This window comes from Chiloscyllium plagiosum, unplaced genomic scaffold (genome assembly GCF_037043375.1).
Source record: "Chiloscyllium plagiosum isolate Xiang-an unplaced genomic scaffold, Cpla_swu_hap1 HiC_scaffold_6, whole genome shotgun sequence".
In the NCBI taxonomy this organism is placed as follows: domain Eukaryota; kingdom Metazoa; phylum Chordata; class Chondrichthyes; order Orectolobiformes; family Hemiscylliidae; genus Chiloscyllium; species Chiloscyllium plagiosum.
This window is the reverse complement of record NW_028270144.1, coordinates 67,656,653-67,681,534: the sequence shown is the minus strand read 5'-3', so window position 1 is coordinate 67,681,534 and position 24,882 is coordinate 67,656,653. Positions and strand designations below refer to the sequence as shown.

Sequence of the window (24,882 nt, the reverse complement as noted above, 5' to 3'; positions counted from 1 at the left end):
CCTTAGGTCCAACTACTCCACACTGACCAGGTTCCCAAACTACATTAGTCACACCTACCTGTATTTGGCCCATTACATTACAAACCTTTGCTATTCATGTGCTTATCCAATTGTCTTTTGAACTATTGTAACTACCTGCATCCACCACAGCCCAGGCAGTTCATTCCACACAGTAACCTTTGTCTGTGTAAAAAAGTTGCCCCTCATGTCCTTTTTAAATCTTTCTTTTCTCACCTTAAAAATATGCCCTCTAATTTTGAAATTTCCCACCTTTGGGAAAAGACATTTGCTATTCACTTTATCAATGCCCTTCATGATTTTATAAACCTCTACAAGGTCACTCCTCAAACTCCTACACTCCAGTGAAAAATGTCTGTGCCTATCCAGCCTATTTTTATAATGCAAATCCTTCATTTCTAGCAACATTCTGGTACAATTTTTCTGACCTCCAGTTTAATAATATCCTTCCTATAACAGGGTGACCAGAACTGCACACAATACTCCAGAAGAGGCCTCACCAATGTCCTGTACGACCTTAATATGACATCCCAACTCTGATACTCAAAGGTCTGAGCAATGAAGACAAGCATGCAAAATGCCTTCTTAACCATCTTGTCTACTTGTGGTGTAAATTCCAAAGAACTATGTACCTAAACCCCTGGGTCTCTCAGTTCTATAACACTTTTCAAGGCCCTGTCCTTATTGGTTTTACCAAAATGCAATACACTTGCATTTATCCAAAATAAGCTTCACCTGCCACTCCACAGCCCACTGACCCAGTTGATCAAGATCTCTTTGTAATGTTAAATGACTTTCACTGTTCAGTATGCTACCAATTTTGGTGTCATCCACATGTTACTAACCAAGCCTCTTATTTTCTCATCCAAATCATTTATATAAATGACAAACAAAAGTGGAACAAGTACTAATCCTTGTACAACACCACTACTCACAGGTCTCCAGTCCAAAAGACAGTCCTCCACCACCATACTCTGTCTCCTTCCAGAAAGCTAATCTGGTATCTAACCGGCAAGCTCACCCTTAGTAGTAAGCACGGTATCTGTTATTTGATAACGTTTTCCGATAGCTAAGTTATTCTAAATTCCTCTTTCTTTTGTTTGTATTTAACTATAGCATTTAAATAAATTGTGTTTTGTTTAACATTGAATAGTTTGACCAGTCGCATCATATCTGGAACACAACTTCACATCTACCTTTAAAATAAGAAAATGTTATGGTCTAGACTACCTTCTTAAAATATACTATTCTCGCCTTAAGCACATTCAATAGTGGACCATTCATAAATGGTGTGGTGAGTTTCTCGATGAGCAGTACCAAATTGACAATTAAGGGAGATTATTACTTGTCACATGTTTTGTTAATGGCTGAAACCACCTTATTAATATTCAGTTTTGAGTAATTCTGAAAGATAGGATTTATGTGCATTCGGAGAGGCAAGGAATGATTAGAGTAGTGAGTATGGTTTTGAGTGATATCGTATCTCACAAATTTGATTGAGCTTTTTTGAGGAAGTAACCGTAAGGATTGATGAGGGTAACATGGTAAACATTGTTTTATTTGAACTTTAAGAAAGCCTTTTGGAAGAATCCACATGGCAGAGTATTTAGTAAAGCTAGATCACATAGGATTCTATGTGATCTAGCTTTACTAAATACTCTGCCATGTGGATTCTTCCAAAAGGCTTTCTTAAAGTTCAAATAAAACAATGTTTACCATGTTACCCTCATCAATCCTTACGGTTACTTCCTCAAAAAAGCTCAATCAAATTTGTGAGATACGATATCACTCAAAACCATACTCACTACTCTAATCATTCCTTGCCTCTCCGAATGCACATAAATCCTATCTTTCAGAATTACTCAAAACTGAATATTAATAAGGTGGTTTCAGCCATTAACAAAACATGTGACAAGTAATAATCTCCCTTAATTGTCAATTTGGTACTGCTCATCGAGAAACTCACCACACCATTTATGAATGGTCCACTATTGAATGTGCTTAAGGCGAGAATAGTATATTTTAAGAAGGTAGTCTAGACCATAACATTTTCTTATTTTAAAGGTAGATGTGAAGTTGTGTTCCAGATATGATGCGACTGGTCAAACTATTCAATGTTAAACAAAACACAATTTATTTAAATGCTATAGTTAAATACAAACAAAAGAAAGAGGAATTTAGAATAACTTAGCTATCGGAAAACGTTATCAAATAACAGATACCGTGCTTACTACTAATTAACTGTTCCAATATAATAACATCCCATAAACACACTCCCTGGCAAAAAGGTAAACACAGCCACAGATGCAGTTCTCCAATCCAGGAGGAAGCATCAAGAGAAGCTTCAGGCAGTGTAACAGCCAAGAGACATTCACCAAAGCTTCCAACTCTGTTGAGATCTCAAATAACTTCTGAAGCTATTGAGAAAACCAAAACCCATAAATCTGAATCTGTGAGAACTGGCCACACCAATTGAGGCTGCTTTCATTGTTCCAACTTTTAAAAGAACCTAAAGGTCTCACAAGTCAGAGTAGCCAGTTTGACACCTCTGACTTACAACCTCTTGTAAAAAAAAGGACAAAGTTATCTTTTAAAAAACAGCATCATCACAATATACACAGGCCTCTGAATAGTTCCAGAGATGTAGAGGAAAGGATTGCAAAGATAATTCTGGATAAGAGTGAAAGTAACAGGGTAATTGTTATGGGGACTTTAACTTGCCAAATATTGGAAAAGGCTATAATTTGAGTACTTTAGATGGGTCAGTTTTTGTCCAATGTGTGAGGGGGAATTCCTGATATAGTGTGTATTCCTGATATAGGTGAGACACATTGGATTTGGTACTGGGTAATGAACTAGGCCAGATATTAGATTTGAAGGTAGGTGAGCACGTTGGTGATAGTGACCACAATTTGGTTACGTTTACTTTAGCGATGGAAAGGGATAGTTATATACCGCAGGGCAAATGTTGTAGCTGGGGGAATGGAAATTATGAGGTGATTAGACAAGATTTAGGATGCATAGGATGGGGAAGGAACCTGCAGGGGGTGGGCACAATTGAAATGTACAGCTTGTTCAAGGAACAGCTAGTGCGTATCCTTGATAAGCATGTACCTGTCTGACAGGGAGGAAGTGGACAAATGAGGGAGCTGTGGTTTACTAAAGAAGTTGTATCTCTTGTCAAGAGGAAGAAGGAGGCTTATGTAAAGATGAAACATGAAGGCTCAAATAGGGCACTTGAGAGTTACAGGTTAGCTAGGAAGGACCGAAAGACAGAACTAAAATGAGCCAGAAGAGGACATGAGAAGTCTTTGGCAGGTAGGATCAAGGAAAATCCTAAAGCTTTCTATAGGTATGTCAGGAATAAAAGAATGACTGGAGTAAGATTAGGGCCAGCCAAGGACAGTAGTGAAAAGTTGTTCATGGAGACCAAAGAGATAAGACAGACGCTAAATGAATATTTTTCGTCAATATTCACGCAGGGAAAAAAAATGTTCTCGTGGAGAATACTGAGATACAGGCTATTAGACTAGACGGGATCGAGTTTCAGAAGGAGGAGGTGTTAGCAATTCTGGAAAGTATGAAAATAGATAAGTCCCCGGGCCAGATGAGATTTATCCTCGATTCTCTGGGAAGCCAGGGATGAGATTGCAGAGCTTTGTGTCATTGTTGACAGGAATAATGCCAGAAGACTAGAGGATAGCAAATGTTGTCCCCTTATTCAAGAAGGGGAGTAGAGATGAGAAATTAAAATGTCACAGAAGGGTCATTTCCATGCTTTATTTCTCTTTCAGGGCACATTGGGGACTTTAGGGTTAAAAATCCCACCATCAAAGGACTTACTGCAACAGCAACTGCAACCCTGTACTCTTTCAATCCACGCATGTGGATTCCCCCATTCCACGCAAGTAAGCCTGGACAAGACCTTTGTCTTTTCCAGGCAGGAATAATAGCACTGGCCCCAACCCAGTTAACTGCCTCCTTCTCCCACTGTCTTACTTACCCTCCATATTAGCATAGGTATGTGAATCCCCAGTCACTTCCCTCCATATTAATATTGGTATGTGAATACCCCATTTACCTCTCCTCCATATAAGCATAGGTATGTGAGTTCCCCATTTGTAGCAGAAAAAATCTTTCTGCTTTAATTTCTATCCATCAACACATAATCATGGAAGATATGATAATTGGTTTCTATAGCTCATTCACACATTGTTACAGGACATCGACATTCATCAGGTTTTGTAAATTCATAATTACCTACTTTAAATTGTGTGATGACAATCATTCATGTGACTGATAAGTCTTTGTTCAATTTCTATAAAATATACTGTCTCTGGGTGTAAGGCAGAGATTCGTGAGGAAGAGTCATTGCCCGAAACGTCGATTTCGCTGCTCCTTGGATGCTGCCTGAACTGCTGTGCTCTTCCAGCACCACTAATCCAGAATCTGGTTTCCAGCATCTGCAGTCAGTGTTTTTATTTTAGAGATGCTTTGATTCTCTCGCTGGCTGTCTGGTAATAAAGCTACTGATGTTGTACAGAAAACTTGTGTCGTCCAGATTTGTGGAACAAAGCAAACATCAACAGAGACAACCTTGGTAATTTTAGATCAGGGAGCCTTACTTATGTTGTGGGTAAAGTGTGGGAAAGGTTTATAAGAGAGAGAATTTATAGTCATCTAGAAAGGAATAATTTGATTAGGGATAGTCAATACAGTTTTGTGAGGGTAGATCGTGCCTCACAAACCTTAGTAAGTTCTTTGAGAAGATGACCAAACAGATGGATGAGGGTAAAGTGATTGCTGTGCTGTATATGGATTTCAGTAAAGTGTTTGATAAAGTTCCCTATGGTAGGCTATTGCAGAAAACATGGAGGCATGGGATTGAGGGTGATGTAAAGGTTTAGATCAAAAATTGGCTAGCTGTAAGAAGACAGAGGGTGGTGGTTGATGGGAAATGTTCATCCTGGAGTTCAGTTACTAGTGGTGCACCACAAGGATCTGTTCTGGGACAACTGCTGTTTGTCATTTTTACAAATGATCTAGATGAGGGCGTAGATGGATGGGTTAGTAAATTTGTGGATGACACTAAAGTTGGGGGAGTTGTGGACAGTGCGGAAGGATGTTGCAGGTTACAGAGGGACATGGATAAGCTGCAGAGTTGGCAAATGGAATTTCAAGCGGAAAAGTGTGAGGTGATTCACTTTTGAAGGAGCAACAGGATTAAAGAGTACTGGGCGAAGATTCTTGGTAGTGTAGATGAACAGAGAGATCTCGGTGTCCATGTACATAGATCCCTGAAAGTTGCCACCCGGGTTGATAGGGTTGTTAAGAAAGCATATGGTGTGTTAGGTTTTATTCTTAGAGCGATTAAGTTTCAGAGCCATGACGTCATATTGCAGGTGTACAAAACTCTGGTGCAGCTGCACTTGGAGTATTGCATGAAATTCTGGTCGCTGCATCATAGGAAGGATGTGGAAGCATTCAAAAGGGTGCAGACAAAATTTACCAGGATGTTGCCTGGTACGGAGGGAAGGTCTTACAAGGAAAGGTGAGGGACGTGAGGCTGTTTTCATTAGAGAGAAGAAGGTTGAGAGGTGTTTTAATAGAGACATACAAAATGATCAGAGATGAGATTGGTTGGACAGTGAGAGCCTTTGTCTTCGGATAGTGGCGGCTAACACGAGGTGACATAGCTTTACATTGAGGGGTGATAGATATAGGACAGAGGTAGTTTCTTTACTCAGAGAGTAGTAAGGGCATGGAACACACTGCCTGCAACAGTAGTGGACTCACCAACATTAAGAGCATTTAAATAGTCATTGGATAAACATAGGGATGATAATGGAATAGTGTAGGTTAGACGGGCTCTATGTTGGTTTCACAGGTCGGCGCAATGTCGGGGGCCGAAGTGTTTGTACTGTGCTTTAATGTTCTATGGAGATTTCTGCTAATAATTGAAGTATGTAATCACAATTAAAAAAATGTCCAGTTTTAGTTTGGCATTTTTCTCCCAGGCATAATGTCACAAAATAATAGGAATATGACAGTGAATTCCCAGAAATTTTGTTTTTTCCTCATAATCAAATCATCTGGTTTGGTTACAAGCCATATTTCCTCAGGGAGAGTACAAGTATGATTCACTGGAGAGGTCAACTTCTTCATGCTGATACCAAATTAAGAGAAAATGGAAACAGATGAATTCATTTACGCAAAATAATAAAATGGGGAAGGGCAGCAAAACATTGTAGACACCATTGAAAATGTAATAAATGTGAAAAGCCCTGTTCATAAAGTGGCAAATCATCAATTTTCACTTACTTTTAGATTCATTATCTGCCCAGTAAATCTGCTAGAGATCAATATCAGAACTGAAGCCATTTTAACAAATTTACTAACAACAACTGTAGAGGTTGCAGGACATGGTACAAATACCCCATTGACAGGAATGTCAATGAGTTTTGTATTCCTCAAGCAGGGGGGTGAACGGAACTTTTTTGAACTCTGTAAAACCTCCCATTTGTTCTGCATTTGCCTCTGAGAATCTGTTATTGTTGTTAATTCAGCCAAACTGACTCATCACTGGAGTTATGAAATATCTGGATAATTTTCATGTAAATTTATCACACTTAAACATCTCTTCAATCAAGCTGAATAATGAACAGAATTGTGTGACTCATTTCCACCAGATATTTGTTTAAATACCATTGTTATATTTTATTAAAGGTCCTAACAATCCTCAAGGATATCCATTCAGTCTGAGTGGTTTGAATATTGAAGTTAATACCAGTTAATGTATGAATTTGACTGCATGCAAAGACTTTAATATATTATACTAAATTACAGAGAAATTGTAAGCTAGTGCATCAATCTATGTTGATATCAAACACGAGCACATACCCCTGACTTTTGCAACATTGCAATTTAAAATAGCATAAAAATATCATGTTATCTCACTTACCAATATTCAATCCTTGACTGTATCCATCAGTTGTAGCTTTGTATTGAACTGTTTGCACTTGGCATCATGAACCTATTAAAAGGAAAAAATGTATTACAGAATGAGAACATTATAAAAGTTTTAACAGCTTATTACCCATTCAGCCAAGAAATTAAAGGAAAGCATTCTGATTGGTAAATATCAGTGTTTGTTTTTCCAGACGAAGACAAGGGAGAGATTTTACAGAAAGCACAATGGCAGGAAACATGGTGCTCGGTTAGTTGTAGGAGAGAATACTTCCATTTCCTAATGGTGGGTTCAGATGCAATTCTAACATTATTATTGTATTTAATGGACGTCAAACCTTACATTATCCTATGGTTGGTTCATACTTCACAGAATCACAGAACTGTTATGGTGCTAAAGGTGACCATTTGGCCCAATGTGTCTGCACTGGCTCTCTGAGCATTTTAACTTTGTGCCAATCTCCTGCATTTTTCAAATTACCCTGTTGTTTCAATTTATACAATCAACTAATGCACTCTTACATGCTTCAATTGTACGTGCCTACTCCACACTTCCAGACAGTGCATTCCATACATGTTTGTTTGTTGTACAAAAGGTTGTTTTTCTCATGTCATGTTTGTTTCTTTGGCAAAACATTTTAAAACTGTACTGTCTTGTTTGGGATTGGAAACACTTTCTCGATAACCACTTTGTACAGAGCCCTTATGATCTTGCAAATTCTTATCAAATCTCGTCCTAGCCTTCTCAGCTTCAAAGCAAACAGTTACAACTTCTCCAATCTTTAATTATAACTTGGAATGTTTCATTCCCAGAATCAGTATCAGTATCAAAAATCTTTTCTATACTCTATCCAACAAATTCATATCCTTCCCAAAACTCTCTCAAAACATTTATGACACTCCAGCTGAGGTATAACTTGTGTTGGATATAAATTCATCATAACCTTCTGTTGATATACTCTATGTCCCTAGTAATGAAACTGTATGAGCAGCTCTTTCTACCTGTTCTATCACCTTTAATGACATATACATGTATGTTCAAATGTTTCTGTTAGAATAAAGTAGTACCTTTAATTTTATACTTTCTCATCATGCTTTTCTGCATTAAGGTACATCAACTGATACCTCTGCATCAAACTGCATTTTTTTTAGATTTTAATATCACGTGCTCAAGTACAGAAGGACAAGAGCACAGTAAAAAGTGCATAATGTCGCCACACACAGCGCCACCTTAGGTATGAAGGTACCTAGTTACAAAAAACTTAGGTACAAAGTAGTAAAAGAAACAAAGTTAAAACTTTAAGCATTATGTTCATAGAATGAGTAGAAAAATAAAGAAATAAGGTTAACATTAAAGACCTTCATTATGTAAACTAGAAAAAAAGGAATAAAATTCAAAGTTCGACAGTCTTTGATCAGTCCTTCGTATATCTCACTCTCTGGGAGACATCAGCTGCCTGTCCTCGATGCAGCCGCAGCAGATACTGGGGGACCTCCCTCACCACTCACTCTTTCCACATTGGTGCTGCTATAGTGGTCACCTCCCCGAAATCCTCCTGCTGCCTCTGGAACATGCCCTGGAAGGATCTACCCATATGCGGAGATACCGTGCTGAGGAACCACTACGCCAGGCTGAAAGAGACCACCATGGGCCCAATCAGACCAAGACGATGTTTCACCGGGTCCACGCTGAGGCCGAGAATGAAGGAAAGAAGAAAATAAACAACAAGAGAAAAAGGGGAGAGAGAAAAAAGGAAGAAATGATAAACAGAGATGAAGCGGGCGGGTTCCAGCTGAAGTGACCTACTCTACCACAGTTGCAAATCTATCCGCCCCGTTCATTAAGATGTTTTGAAATTCTACATTGTCCCCATCATAATGTACAGTTCTTTCAAGTTTTGTGTTGTCCTCAAACTTTGAAATTATCCTCTACACACCAAGTTCTATGTCTTTTAGGAAATAAAAAAAAACAAGGGTCCTAAAACCAATCCCTGGGGAACCACATAGCAAGCATTTTATCCAGTCTGAAAAACATTAACAATAACTCGCTGTTTCTTATTCCTCAGCCAATTTTGTATCCTTTTTGCTATTATCCCTTTTATTCCATGACCTATAGATTTCCTCAAGTCCGTTGTTTGGAATTGTATTAAATACCTTTTGAGGTCCAAGTACATCACAATAGAACCTTGCCCTCAACACCTACTTCTGTTACCTCTTCAATTACTCTGGCAGGTTAATTCCAACCAGTTTTCCCTGAACAAATCTATGCTGACACTTATCAAGCCACATTTTCTCAGTTACTGTATCTAGTTCTGGTTTTCTTGCTAATAGGAAATATGTTGTTAAACTTGAAAAGGTTCAGAAAAGATCAGAAACGTTGGAGAGTTTGAGCTACAGGGAGAGGCATGGACAATTTGGACCGAAAGGTCTGTTTCTGTGCTATACATCACTATGTCTCTATAATTCTGTAACTGTTCATTCTATTCCAAATAATTGGTTCTATAAATTAAGCTGACTGATCTGCTAGGCTAGTCCATACAACTTTTATTGAACAAGGGTCTAATGTTTGTAATTTTCTAATCCTCTGGTACCTGCCTCCACTATCCCTCAAATCCTAAGATTGAAAGATAATTGCCTACTGCTCAATAATTTCCATTCTCACTTCCTTCAACATCCTTGGATGCAATCTCATCAATCAGGGAGCCTTAACAACTTTTTTTATTCATTTATGGAATGTGGGCTTGCTGGTTGGACCAGCATTATTGCCCATCCCAAGTTGATCTTTAGGAGACAGTAATGAGCTGCCTTCTTGAATCACAGTTCAACACTTCATCCAAAGCCTCCTCCTAATCAGTTTTAAACACTTCTGGTAATTCAGTTTCTTTATCTATTACATGCCTTTGAGGTAAAAGCAGATACAAAATGATTAATTTAACACCTTGGCCATTCCTCTTACCAAATCCCAACATTTGGTCCCTAATCAGTCCTTTTCCTCCTTTACTACTGTTTTATTATTGATGTGGTTGCAGAATTTTATGGGATTTTCCACTAATTCAGATGTAAGTCTTGCTTCACAATCCCTCCTTACTTCTTATTTTTGCATTTTCACATCTCTTCTGAACCTTTGATGTCCAGTTTGGGGGGCTGTCAATTGTATTTACTATCTAACACCTATTATAAATACAAAATTTCTTCTAAATGAAAGAAAAATACTGCAGATACTGGAAATCACAAACAAACACAAAATGCTTGAGAAACAGTTCTGGCAATATCTGTGGAGAGAGAAACAAAATTTACATTGTGTCTGTTTTTCTTCAATAACTTTATTTCTACCTCCTTTGTTATCCAGGGAGCTCTGGATTTTGTTTGTCCTTGCTTTACCTTTTGAGGGAATATACCTTGACTCTGTTCAATCCATCTCCTCTTTCCTTGTTCAACTACTGCTTTTCCCAACAAGCTGTGGTTCCTGCTTTTCCATAGTAGGTAAGCATAATATTTTGCTTAAGTCTATAGTACAAGTTTGGGGAACAGGAAATTTGACCTTTGCATGGAGGTTTGAGACCAGTAGGGGTGAGTGACTAGTGAGGTGTGCAATACAGTGGGGTCAAGGGCATAAAAAAAGAGATGTAAAAATGGCTTTGGTATGTTTAGGAGTTGGTAAAGACAGACTAGGTAAGAAAATGCATTGCAGGGAGACAGGAAGATTCTTAGATTAAAATTCAAAAGCACACATGTTTGTTAACCTACCTTCAAGTGTCTTCAAGGACATTTACCAACCTTGCATCATGGAGGGTCATAGCACTAATGACAAAGACTGGATTGTTTTGTGTCTTTCTCCATTGGCACACTCAAAGATTGGAGGATCGATAAATTAAAGAATGCCGCCTTTGAACTTCTATGAATAATTAAATTGCATCCCCTGTTGTAGTAGATGCAAGAGCAAGTTCGCCAACCTGGCAACCCCAGGACAACTAGCAATGGGAGAGTAGAACTAGAAATCTAATGTAATTTTCTTTAGCTGTCTCTTGGAAATGAATCTTTCCAAAGCATTGAAAAAATTTCTTCCATTATCTATGATATTGTTTGAAACATTAAACCAAACTGCTTTTTACACTAGCATGGACATATAACATCTGTGATCAACTTTGAACTATAACCTAGACATGAATCTTCAACAACTTTCAGGGATAGATCAAACATAATTCCAATTTTCCAATGGCTCAACTGAATAAAAACAAATTAACAATGTAAATTTTATTTATCTTAAAAGAAAATTCTAGATCTTCTTAAAAACAGTAATAATTATCTGACAGTGATTTTTTTTTTGCCTCAGGAGCAAATAAATTTTTGCAATTGAACTGAGGTTAATGGACAAACACAGCTCTGAAAGATACCTCAGCAGTGAGCTGCATACCACACAATTGTGCTATTTTTTAACAAATTCTTCAAACACACCAATCAGTTTCAATAACAACCTTCTTACAGTTAAAAATACAACCTCCTTTTTGCCCTTTGACACTGTGAATCACCAGGGGACCTTTCATTTTGCCACATCTGGGAGAATATTTATTGTTGCTGAAGGACATCAACTATTTTGGCACTACTTCTGAATTTTCAAAAAACTCAAAAGGAATTGTGGGGAATTCAAATATCCAGTTAGGGTCAAGGAGCAGGAATACCCATGTCAACAAGGTAGCAATTGATTGAGTTTAGATTTTATTGAAATAACAACATGACCACTAAATTGATAAAGCCATTTGTTTGTTTGAAACATTTGTTTAATGTTTCAAACAATATCATAGATAATGGAAGAAATTTTTTCAATGCTTTGGAAAGATTCATTTCCAATGACAGAATAAAGAAGAGATTTTAAGAAAATAGAAAGATAAGGACAATTGCCATCTAGCTGTTGTTAATTGCTAACAAATAGAAGCATCATACCAATCAAATGATCAAGCATGCAGATACGCAATTTGAAATTTGACTGCCTCATTTATTGGCACATCACAAAGAAATGTGTGAGACAGAAGTAATCACGGTTGAATTAATTTAATTTCAGATAGTAGCCAGGCTTTAATTGTTTTCAAATATAAAACTCTGACTTCCACTCCCAACATACTGTAGAAACTTATACACTGCACACATTGCAATTTAACTCCAGATGTGAAGATTAACAAAAGTTAAAATAACAATGAGTTTAAGACTGAAGCCAAGGTAGTTGTGTTATTGACACGGCACAAGGCACATGGCAATTATTTACCAGTCTGCAAAGGGCTTAAAAAGTTACTTTTTTTTAAATTTCAGCCTTCTATTCTTTGCCTAGATGCTGATCTATTGACACATTTAATAAGGTTAAAGTTAGACACTAAAATACTTACTTTATTCTAATTGACTGATGACATTTGAGCATGTAAAATTCCCTGTTGCAGCTACTGCACTGATGTCCCAGTGAAATAATTTTACCTTAGGGGCTCCATTAGATCTCTGTGGTTGTACTGATGATAGAAATTACACATCGGGTTTTAACCTCTTACCCTTGTCAGGAAACTCTTTTCTCCAAATCCAATGCAGCAATAGAAACATTTTTTGACGATAACTTCATTAATCAACCAGAGAGTATCTGAATAGGTTCATATTAGGTTTGCATTGAATTCAACAGCCAGATAGGTTTCTGTGATTTTTAAAAAATTCGTGAAGTACTGATGTCACTGGTTAGGCGAGCATTTATTTTCCTTCCCTAAGTTACTGCAGTTAATATACATTATGGGTCTGGGGTCAAAGGTCAGATTGATCAGGTAAGGATGACAGTTTTCTCTCTCGAAAGAATATGTTTCGGGTTAGGCAATTTTTTCAAGATTGCTATTGAATTCAAATAGAGAGATTCTGGTTTCCGGCATCTGCAGTCATTGTTTTTACCTAGAGAGATTCAAGCCAATTACTATTATGCCACTGCTTTCCTTATAAATGTATTATAATGTGTTGTTGTGTTTTGTTATTTCTTCATGATTTCAACATCAGCTCCAAAGATGAGACTCTTTGACAGTGTAAACATTACCAGACACCTGGTAGTGCTCTGGATTTAACTGCATGTGCTTGTGCAGATTGACAAGTTTTATCAAACATTGGAATGTTGTATTTTCATTTATTTTGAGGACGAATATTTCAAAAGAAGAATATAATGTGTTGATTCAATGCCATGAGATGTGTTTTTCCCTGTGTTTATACTGAAAATGCAACTTTGCTTCAAGTTTTATGGTTCTTAAAATCAATGAATAATGCAAAATGGATTCTTTCTTTAGGGAATACAAGTCCTTGCAGACATTTTGAATGTTAACATGAAATTATTGTGTATAACTTTTCTTTCCAGCATATTTTTCTCAACAAGAGCAACATGCATTCTCCTTGCCTGGAACTTTGCCCACTGGGAATATATTGCAGGAAATTGTGGAAACACAGTTTATGATTAACACAAGTCGACAGAAACCCATGAGGTGTGTTTGCATCAATTTTCTAATATATACCCCCAATGAGTGAAGTTCTATTCCAGGAGCATGTAAGTGAAATATTTATCCTAGAGTGTCCTCTTGTGGATAAAACTCTTGATTCTTAGTATTAAGAGCAATACACTAACTTGGCAATCTATATTAGACTTATTGGAAGTTCATGGATTAACTATGAAAGAACAGTTGCTTGACTTCAGAACAAGAAGTTGATTCTTACTAAAGAACACTAACTTGACAATCTATATTAGACTTATTGGAAGTTCATGGATTAATTATGAAAGAACAGTTGCTTGACTACAGAACAAGAAGTTGATTCTTACTAAAGAAAATCAGCAAAGTGTCAATTTTGGGGAATTTCACAGAGGGTTTCTCGCTGTGAACTCTAGCAAGCATTTTTGCACAATTCTTGGCAGCTTGCTTCATTACCTGTGCAACACGCTTTGATGAAACCCCATCTATGCCATTGTACATTCACTCCTGCTGGGACCTCCCAGGATTCCCACAGCCAGTGTCATATTCAAGTTCTGTCATTCGGGAGCTGCCTTGCATGGTTGAAATATATAAAGAATATTCCCAGAGATGGCTGAGAAAAGGAAGTTAGCTCCCCAAGTCACCAATAAGGTAATTTCCACACCTTCACTCTGCTACCTCACACTCTAACTCTGCTATTTAACCCGTCCGCCACCAAGGCTCTCAATCTCCACTCTCAATAATGCTTTCAGCATCCTCCTTCACTAACTCTTACCACTCATAACTCCACAGCATACTGCAAGCTCTGCATGCCCTTTGTAATGCCTATTCAATCTCTTGGGGCACCTCAACATCCTTTCCCCCTTTCCCAACACGTACTGATGATAGAAATTACACAAAGGGTTTTAATTTCTTATCCTTGTCAGGAAACTCTTTTCTCCAAATCCAATGCAACAGTAGAAACTTTTTTTGATGCACCAACATGAACATCTGTGCCCTGCCACTTCCATCTCACTCAATCCCTCTCTTTGTTATGTTGCAAGAAGAAGGAGCCCACAAAAGGATGGAGTGAGCCAGTGCAGCTGGTGAGTTGCCAGACCCCTGTCTCCTTACCCACTACAGAGAGAGGATCTTTGCTTTAGTACAAGAGGATAAAGACTGGCTGTGTTGCTGCGTGAAGACTTCCATATCCCATTAATGAAGTGAGATTAATTATCAAGTGCTGTGCTACTCTCCCATTGCCATGTATTCTTAACGTATTCAAATTTCTGCCCTGCTTTGCAACTCATCTCCTGCAGCCACAAATAGCATCTGTACAGACCTCATGAAGAAAGAAGCAAGGAGCCACTTATTCTTCAGAGGAAGCACTGGTAAGGCTGCCACTTGCATCTTCCACTAGCTCAGATACTGAGAGTTCAATGGGTACATTAGGTGGAGGATAATTGGGACCAAATGCTGGTGAGCACATTCCTGCCATATCTCTGCAGCTGAAAAGCACTCTAGGTCTCTGTACTTGCTCAGCTCCAGGGAGGAGCAGAACCCATTGTTTTGGCCATTCACAACTGCATTCAAATGCACAAGCAAACACAAAGGAGCAGCAGACCAGTTCCTTGGAAGCACCTAGCAAACTGACTTGAAGGTTGGAAAAATCAATTAGTGCTATCTGTACCATCCTGTTTCTCATATACGAACATATAACTGCCTCCACAGACGTGCACTCTGTCATTTGAACCATTGGTACCCAGAACCAACAGCAAGGTAATGGGGGTAAGGGACGTTCACAGGAAACATAATGAAGCCAGAAATGTTTTTTAAAAACTGCATAGTGACACCTCCACTCCCAGAAGTCTCCACTTAGGACACTCCAGAGGTGGCCAGGCCTTCCACCTTCACCCTGCCTGCCACTCTGAACCTTGTGGGAGTTGAAACTGAGGAGGATAAACCCGCCTCTGGGCAGGATACACTCAGCATGGCTGGGTCCTCTAGTCACATCGACCCAGAGTCACCCACCCAGATCTCTAAACCAACAAACGTCATGAGAGGGCAGGCTCCCTCCATACCAGTTGAAACTTCACCTCAACACAGTGGGGAGGGAAAGAAAGAAGATGATTTGATGAGAGGTGGCGCGGGTGACACTTCATTGACTGAACAGAATGAATAGCAATTTATTGTCACGTGTATTTTTACAAAGAAATATGCAGTGATAAGTTCTATAAGTCACCACACCATGGCATCGATATTAATTACAGATTTCATAGACAAGAAGAAAGAAGTCAAAATTAAGACAGAGTTCATGTCAGATCAATTTCAAGCTGGAATACAACTCTCCAAAATGAGACCTCAATGCCACACGCAAGACCACACCAGGACTGTGTGGGATCACCACACCAGGCTGCTGGAGCACCCACAACTGCTGCTGAAGAAGACTTCTATATCAGCAAGACCTTCGTGCTGGGACAAGACCACCAAACCTGGTGACCACCATACCAAGCCGAGACCATCTTCCTGGATGAGGCTGCCAAAACAGGAGACTGTCGCATTGAGCTGGAATCATTCATTGTAAGTAAGTTTCACATCTGTAAATATGTGTTCACTTTTCACGATCAGCTGTCATTTTAGCTCCAGCCATAAGAATAAAGTAAAGAGGGCAGCCATCCTTAGCAATACATGGTGTATAATCCTGTGCGAGCAATATAATAACCAACCTTTCATTGTGCACATACAAGCATAAACTTTGTAATGATTGAAAGAGGGAGAACTGGATTTTGTGAAGGCTTCCAACCATTTGTAACCTTAACTGTTATTAAAGGCATGAACTAGGTTGAAAGATCACAGCCTGAACCAGCATTTCCAGGTTAATGGGCGGGGGGGGGGGGGGGGGGGGGTTTATCTTGGGGGGGGTATTTGAGTCAGCAGCATCAAAGCATTTACACTCAGTGAAAGACAGTGAAAGATGATTTCATGCAACTCGTTTCTATGAAGGTGGTTCACCAGGAAGGTCTTCCTGAGTTACTTTGGCTGATGTTACTGTGCTATAGGATGCTGAAGATACTTTTGTGTCTGAAGTTGTGCCACAACTTTCATGGATCCCATCATCTCAATGCATCGTCCAGTTGCTTGCAAAAGAGAATCTGAGGGGAAGCATTATCCTTCATCCCTCTATGCTGTAGCTTTCTGCAGTTATTATCAATTTAAATAAGATCTATTCTTTTATGTTTCTTGCCAAAGTCTGCAACCTCACATTTTTCCAAATTATTTTCCAACTGCCAAGTTTTTACCCATCATCCTCATTGCTTTACTTCCCACATATATTTATGTCCTCCACAAAACTGGTGCTAATACATTCACTTCCATCATCTAAATCATTAATATATATTGGAAATAATTGGGTCCCAGGACTGAGCTCACCTGCCTTGGGTAAACTGGACGGCTTGCAGTTGCTGTCCTTGGAGAAGTGGATCTTCTACCTTTATACAATGACCTGGAGCAATGGAGAAGGAGGCATTGCTAAAGCTTGGAGCCAATGTTTGCTTTGACTTGCACATCTCTGGGGGTGGAGTAGAGGTGACCAACACAGACTAAGCATCACTGCAGGCTTGTAGAGAGTGAAGGGGTGACCAGGAGCTGTTTAAATCGGCCCTTCAACACTGGAAGGTACCAATGGGGGTGAGAATTTCCTGCATGTCCCTGCTGTTATACACAAAAAACTTACAGGCAGCTACGATAAATTGAGAACTGTGTGATTATGTGAGCAAGCTCAATCTTCTCCTAAAGCAGGAGTGACTCTGACTTCCAGGGCTCCTCCAGACTTAAACTCCAAAATGTAAGCTTCTGTTCAGAGGTATATCTGAACAAATGAGTTGGCCATTTGGCCCCTCAGATCTGCTGCACCACTTAATAAGATCACAGATCTACATTTCCACCTGTCACTGATAACTGTTCGTTTCCTTGCTTACCAGGAAACTATCCACTTCTACCTTAAAAAAATTCATACACTCTCATCCACAACCTTTTCAGGGAGAGCATTCTAAAGAAAGATCAACCCTTGATTTCATAATAATTTTGCATCATCTTTGTTTTAAGTGAGTGAACCCTTAATTTTAGACAGTGATCCCTCATTCCAGATTCTCCCATTCAGGAAACATCTTTTCCTCAGGCACTGTGTCAAAACCCATTGTGATTTTATTTGTTTCAATCAATTTTCTTACTCTTCCAAACTCCAGTGGGTACAAGTTTAGCCTGTACATTCTTTTCTCATAAGGCAACTCATGCAGTATGGCTATTTATCTGGTAAACTTTCTCTGAACCGTTTAAAATGCACTGATATATTTCCTTAAATAGCAGGCTACTCTAGATGTGGTCCCACAAGTGCCCTATAAACCAACAGCATAACATGGCTACTTTTGATTTGGAGATGACGGTGTTGGACTGGGGTGTACAAAGTTAAAAATCACACAACACCAGGTTATAGTCCATCGCTCCGAAAGCTAGTGTGCTTCCAATTAAACCTGTTGGACTATAACCTGGTGTTGTGTGACTTTTAAACTTATGGCTACTTTTGTAATCAGTCCCCCAGCAAGAAATTATAAATTTGTATTCACTTTCTTAATTATTGGTTGTATCTGAATGTCATGCACTGAGAGACCCAAGTTCTTCTGCATCACAAACCTCTGCAAACTCTCACCATTTAGATAATTTTTTAAATTCTTCAAGCAAAAAAGGACAAATTCACATGTTCACACATTATATCCCATTTGCCAAATGATTGCCTGCTTAACTAATCTGGCCATATTTGTTTTGTAATCTCATTATTTTGTAACCTCCTTGTCCTCTTTGCAATTTACTCAACTCTTGGCTTTCCATCATCAGCAAATTTAGCAACCAAATCTTCAGTCCTTTCATTCAAGTAATTGATATTAACCATAAACAGTTGTGATCCCAGCACTGATCTCAATGGTTCATAACTTCTTCCACTTTGCAAAATTTAGAAAAGACTCACTTAATTTTAGTCGCTGCTTCCTTTTAGCCAGCTAATCTTCTATCCATGCGGATACTCGATCTCATGAATGATTTTCAACATTAATCTTTGATACAACATTTTATTAAATGCCTTTTTAAAATTTAAGTACAGTACATTCACCAGCTTTCCTACATTCCAGCATGTGGTATACCTCATGTGATAGTGGCTATGAGGTCATTCATTAATCCCATCTTTGTACATAATATTTGGTTGAGTAGAACCTGCTCTGTTGTTAGCTGTGGTGAAAACTTGCCATTCATGCTGTTTTAGGAAACGTATACAGTTACTGAAGAAACTTGAAAGGACTGGCCTAAAAGGATTAACAGAAGTTTAGTTTACACTAAAAACACTAAGTGCTGGAGAAACTGAGCAGGTCTAAAGTTCTGAAGAACAGTCAACTTAGACTTGAAATGTTGACACTGTTTCTCTCTCCATGGATGCTACCAGGCTTGCTGAGTTTCTCCAGAAATCCCCATTTTGATTTCAAATTTTGCAGCTTTCAAAATATTTTGCTTTTATATACTTGGCATTGTTCAAGATTCAAGTTTTACTTAATTTGCATTATTATGCAATTGCATCTTTGAATGGTCCAGGAATTTGTGCCTCATGGATTTATGTAAGTGAACTATCTGTGGAGAAACAAACATACTGAAAAACAAAACCGTTTGCTGCAATGCATTTGTACGTAATGAATTAGCTAGCTTGCTGGAGTCATGTGGCCTCTGCCTTTCTGGTGACTCTTTCAGTTTAGTTTGTAGCAACCATGAAATACATTCCTTGAACATTATCAGAAATGAGAAGCTCCAGTGTGTCCTAAATGTGAAGTGAGCATGGGCACGATTACTCATTGTCCTTGGTCCTGCCACAGACTGCGGGCATACTGGAGTGCTGTGGTAGGCAAAATACAGAAGGCCTTGGGAACAGAGGTGGAGATGGAACCAGTATCTCTTCTTCTCAGCTTTGTTAATTCACTTTCATTAGATGCACACAAAAAAAGCCTTTTCAGTATCCTCATTTTTTTGTGCATGAAAGAATATTCTATTAGGTGGGTGTCAGAAAATCCCCTCGGGCTGGCAGGCTGGTGTAAGTTAGTCATGGATCACATCCCCTTGGACCTTCTTATGAGTATAGTGCACCATACAACTGAGAATTTCTACAAGATGTGGCAGCCCTTTTTGGACTATCTGGGTACAGATTTGTCCCCAATACTAATAAGAGCCTTTATATAGCCATGGCAATTCTATGTAATGAATCTGGTATCCAGAGGGGAGTTACTACAAACATGAATATGTATAAAAATACGCGCTCAATGATGGAGGGCTATTGCTTTGATTCGCTGAGCTGTGTTATGGTTATTATTAAGATTTTCCTTTCTTAGCTTAGTTATTAGATAATATTTATTTATCTATGTCATTAGTGGGTTTGTTTTTTTAACATTGGTTTGAATTGTTTGGTTTTGTAATTATTGTAATATTCAAAAAATATTTTTTCTAATAAAAATATATTTCAAAAACAAAAGAAATTACAAGGTGAGACTGAGTGAATTTTTAGATGTGTGAAATAGCTAGCTACTATTAAAACTACAGTCTGTGAATTGGAAACATTGGGTGAGTCTGGATGGCTTCTAAATTTCCATTCCAGCTAAAGTGGAAATGAAAGGCGGGTGGAGTCATTAGATTTTTGTTTCCACTCTCAGTGGCACCCTACAAATTAGTCTCAGATTTGATAAATAAACTTGGAAGATAAGAGTTGCAACTCTGTTATTAGAACTGAAAAAAAAGCTAAAGGTTGTTTTACAGTCTAAATCCCTCTGAAGGGCCTTGAGATTTTAAATTTTGAAGATAAAATTTTAATCTTCTATTAATGTTATCTATGTATTTAATTTCAGAGCAGTGGCATATATTTGATCACTATTTGATAATATTGATGCATCCAGTTGATATGTGAGATTTTGAACAACGGAAAGACAAACTCATGACAGAAAGGATGACTTCATAGTTAAGAGATCTCATTGTGAGAGTTTGTCTGCTAAAAAGAGGAGAAACTTAATCTGAAGAAAGCTAGCAATATGTAGAAGCTCCTAGGTTGTCAATCATCAGTTAGATTGTATTAATGGGAGAATATATATGAGGCTTTGTATTAAACTGAGAGACATTCCAAGCTGAGTGAGAGCAACATATTGGAGGCAAAAAAAGAAGAAAGACTGAATTGGAAAAAGTCAGAATGAAACTCAAGCACAAAAAACAGAATATAAATATTTTGAAGCTCATCACACTAAATAAAATGAAACGTGTCCAGCATGGAGAAAACTCTAACGGTGAGAAACTGTATCACTTTGTGCAAATATTAATCTAGAAAGGAGCACATCAAGCTTATAAGATGGCTGCTGGAGGGAGATGAGATAATTATTCTGATGAAACATTTTACACCATATGTCAAATTGGCATTGTCAAGTCTGAAAATGATAAATGGTTTGTGACTGTTGGAATCGTGACTGGAAAAGAATAGCCAGTTGATGTGAAATATTAGATAGCCATGAGTGCTTCACATGCTTTCCAGACTTCCGTGAAATAGCTAAAGATGGTGACACAAAAGTGAAGCTGTCAAAGGCAAGGTCGAGGCGATACAATGGCACAATACTCATCCCAAGAGGACAAACAAAGTTGAGAGCTCAATGCATTAAGGAGGATGAAGATCTGAAATTCCAGACAGTAGAAATTAATTAAAATCTATTCATCTCAATTGAAGTCTAAAGCTTGGACTGGTAACCTACATGTACATAAAGGATATGCAGCATCCTTGGGTCATTAAGCCTTACCACTGAACAGATTCTAGAAGGTTAGAAAAGATATTTTCACAGGTTTTGAGTGTCTTTCTGGTGTGTGGGAACAACTCAGCATCTACTAAGGACAATTACAGCTGCTCTCATGTACATCCTGAAGGACAAGATAAAAGAGCTGGAAGAAAAGGGAGTAATCAAGAAAATGCCAACTCCTACAGCATGGATTAGCAGCATTACATCAATGAAAAATTTGATACGGTGACAACATAGATAGATTCAAAAGATTGGAATGCATCTTTGAGGAGATCTCACTACCACTTGCCATCATCGAAAATTGTTCACCTTAACTTGGCAAAGAAAAACAAAAACAGAAAGTGCTGGAGAAACTCATATGGTCTGGCTGCACCTTTGGAGAGAAAAACAGTTAATCAGAAAATGACAAAGGGTCATTGGACTTATAATGTTAACTCTGTTTTCTCTTGACAGATGCTGCTGCCTTTCCTTGGGATCTGCATCATTCGCAGTTCTTTGTTTTATATTAATGCCAAAAACAATGGTGTTTACTACCATCTATGTGAAGAACGGCTTGTAAGTGAAGCTGGATGAAAGCAGAGTTTTCTAAACAGATCCTGGACATCATTTGGGAGATATAGATGGTTGGACATACTGTTTAATGTTACCAGTGCTCGACAATAGTACCAAAGTAAACATCACAAGATCAAAGAATGCAGTTGGAAATGCTTGGAGTCAAGAATGCAGGTCATGTCCTGATAGGAAAAGGCCTTCACCCAGGTGCTGACAAGATAAGAAGTGAAACCGAGATGCAATAATCAATGGATGTGAAAGCAGTGTGGCAATTTGTTGGATTTGTGAATTATTTAGCAAAGTTATTGCCTAATTTGTCTCTGGTGTTTGAACATCTACGCATGTTGACTGCTAAGGATGTGCAACAGTATTGTGGCACATATCAAGAAACAGCTTTCACTCAAATCAAATCAACAGCGGCTCAACCTGGATATCATGAACCCTGTTGAGTCATTGAATCTGAAATAGTGATATGATCAAGTATTCATCATGTGTCTGAAATTCCCCAGGGAAGGAATACTATCGAGGAATGAGCAGATACCTGGCAAAATGATAGCTCACATGCACGTCATTTAAAGATATGAACACTTTTGAGATAATGGATAAAATGAAAGTGCAAATACTGATGAAAGTGGACCAGACTATCACAGTTTTGCTCATGAATAATAATTTTCTTTGTTGACCATGAATATTGGGTAACTAGTGGCTGCAAATTGTAATGCACGCATGTGTTTTAATGATAAAAAAGGAGTTGTTTGGAGAAATGCTTTTGAGCATAGTTTACTAGCAGCCTTGCTGCTACATGACTCAGATATTGCTGTTAATATTTTCACTTCTGTTTGCAATAAAACACATTACTTGGAATGAAAATTTTAGCTATGTAGATAACCTGAATTGGAAATTTAAACATAGTGCTAGTTTCTGCATCTGTCAGAACACAAGACTGAACAAAATAAATCTTGGCAACTTGGATTTCAATATTTTTCATCTTTTGTTTTAATTCAGAAGTCATTTTAAATATTGATCATTTCTTTCAGTAAAGACAATGTGCCTGATATCTATCGTAAATTAATGCTGCGCTATTTTTCATTTATTTCCTTTGGTATTAGTTTCATGGCAGATGCCATAAATTCTTCAAAAAAGAAACCCTGTCAAGGAAGAAAATTAGAAGGCATGCTGAATAAGCGGGAGAGTGGATTAAATGAGATGTCTCATATGGAGAAAATCACAGTGCAAATTTGATGGACCTAATGGCCTGTTTCTGTGATGTAACATCTTACAACACTTTGTTGAAAATGATTGTCACAAACAATTTTAGACAGTGATGCTGTGCTTTTATTACATGCTTGCATTTGCAGATCAATAATAACATTTGTTCCAAATTAACTAACTTCTTTTTTCATAACTATCCTAAATTTCAGAGTACCACATATTTTTAAAAATGCTTTATAAAGGGACTGTGAGTAAAAGAATAGTTTCAAGAGGACCTGCATGCATACTATTACAGCATTTTAAAATAAATACAGTAAACATCTCACTATCTAAGCAATCATGAATTTAGTCATAGTAATCCCACATTCAGTTACAACCAATATGTCTCACATATCATTATTTCACTTGTCTTTTTATAACATATATAACCCATTATCTTCAATGCCAATCAGTCCTTACTTTATTTGATTGTTTCTTTTTGTTTTCTACCATTGTTTCACTGCACTCAGATAGCCCAACAGGAGTTACCATAATTTAAGCTTGGCCAGTCCTGCTCAGAACTGCTACCTTCATTGCCCCGTTTACTTTATGTTTACAATTCTTAGACTTGAAAAGTATTTTCATTTGTGGGATTAATTATATCAAGTTTTCTATTCATCCGAGGCAATAATCAGACAAGTAAGCTGTCTAGAACATGCTTTTCAGTAAGCAGAAAAACACTAGAGTTTACTGTTCACAGCATGGATTGTCTACATTGTAGGCATGTGTTTTGCATGTGCAGAAGTACTAAGAAGAGCTTACAAAGTGAACAGTTTTAAGAGTTACACAAAATGGGAGTTCTGCCACATGTTATACTCTAGCAAGTTCTTATGTTGATCAGTTGGAGATAGATGGCATGAGTCTTCATGATCAGTGATTGTACGGGAGAGTAAAAGGTTAACCCAATTCCGTGCTATGCAAACAGTTCTAAGATCCCATACAGAATGATACACCTTGAGGATGGAACAAGGTCAAAATCCCCTGAGCTCCACCTGCCATTCTCATAATGCACCACTCATACAGTCATCATACATGTTTTCCAAGGATGTCTGGATATCTCTTAATATATTTGACACCAACATCATATATTCCCAAATTCCCTGTTGCAATTTGGTCACAAACTACCAGGCAATAAAAAGTATGACTGAGGATAGAAAGGGAGAGCTGGATGTTAAGGGATTTCCAGCCTCTGTGAAATGAAGATCCAAATGAAGAAAGAGACATTGATCACCTCACATGCCTCAGCAAGACACTCATAGATAAACTGAGTGCCAGCTAACACTTCTGCTCCTGGATCAGTTAGGTGCAAAAGTGTTTTCTTGACTCCTCCAAGCTCCCCTGTTCAAAATCTGCCTTCATTGTCATCCTCTCCTACTGCAGCCTGTTACAAATAGACTGGAAAAGTGGTAAGGGAAGGTGGCTGAGATAAAGAGCACATAGAGTGTTTAATTTCTTAGAACACTATGTTATTGAGCTAATTGGAGATATTCTGTACCAGAACTGGCATCATGCAATGAGACAGGATTAATCAATGATGTCATAGTGAAGGTAACCCTCAGTGACCATGATATGATTAAAATTTACATTCAGTTCAGAAAGAGAGGAATGTGTCCTAGCCTATCATTTCCAATGTAAATAAAGGTAATTACGAGGGTGTGAAAACACAGCAGGTAAATTGAATGACAGTTAGATTACAGAACAGGTCAGTAAAGATGTTTAAATTAGATTCATTCCAACAAATAAGAAGATACCCAAGAGATGGACCAAACATCTAATGGCAGCTAAAT

At 38.1% G+C, this 24,882-nt stretch overlaps 1 protein-coding gene across 9 annotated transcripts in view; it reads right to left on the bottom strand.

The window, feature by feature from the left end:
- Positions 1-24,882, bottom strand: part of tenm4 (teneurin transmembrane protein 4) — a 2,250,110-nt gene that overhangs the window by 1,750,754 nt on the left and 474,474 nt on the right. For all 9 annotated transcript variants that reach the window (XM_087988070.1, XM_087988077.1, XM_087988076.1 and 6 more), the window contains exon 3: positions 6,980-7,051. The gene's annotated coding sequence lies outside the window, so the exon portion shown is untranslated. The remainder of the gene's footprint in view (positions 1-6,979; positions 7,052-24,882) is intronic.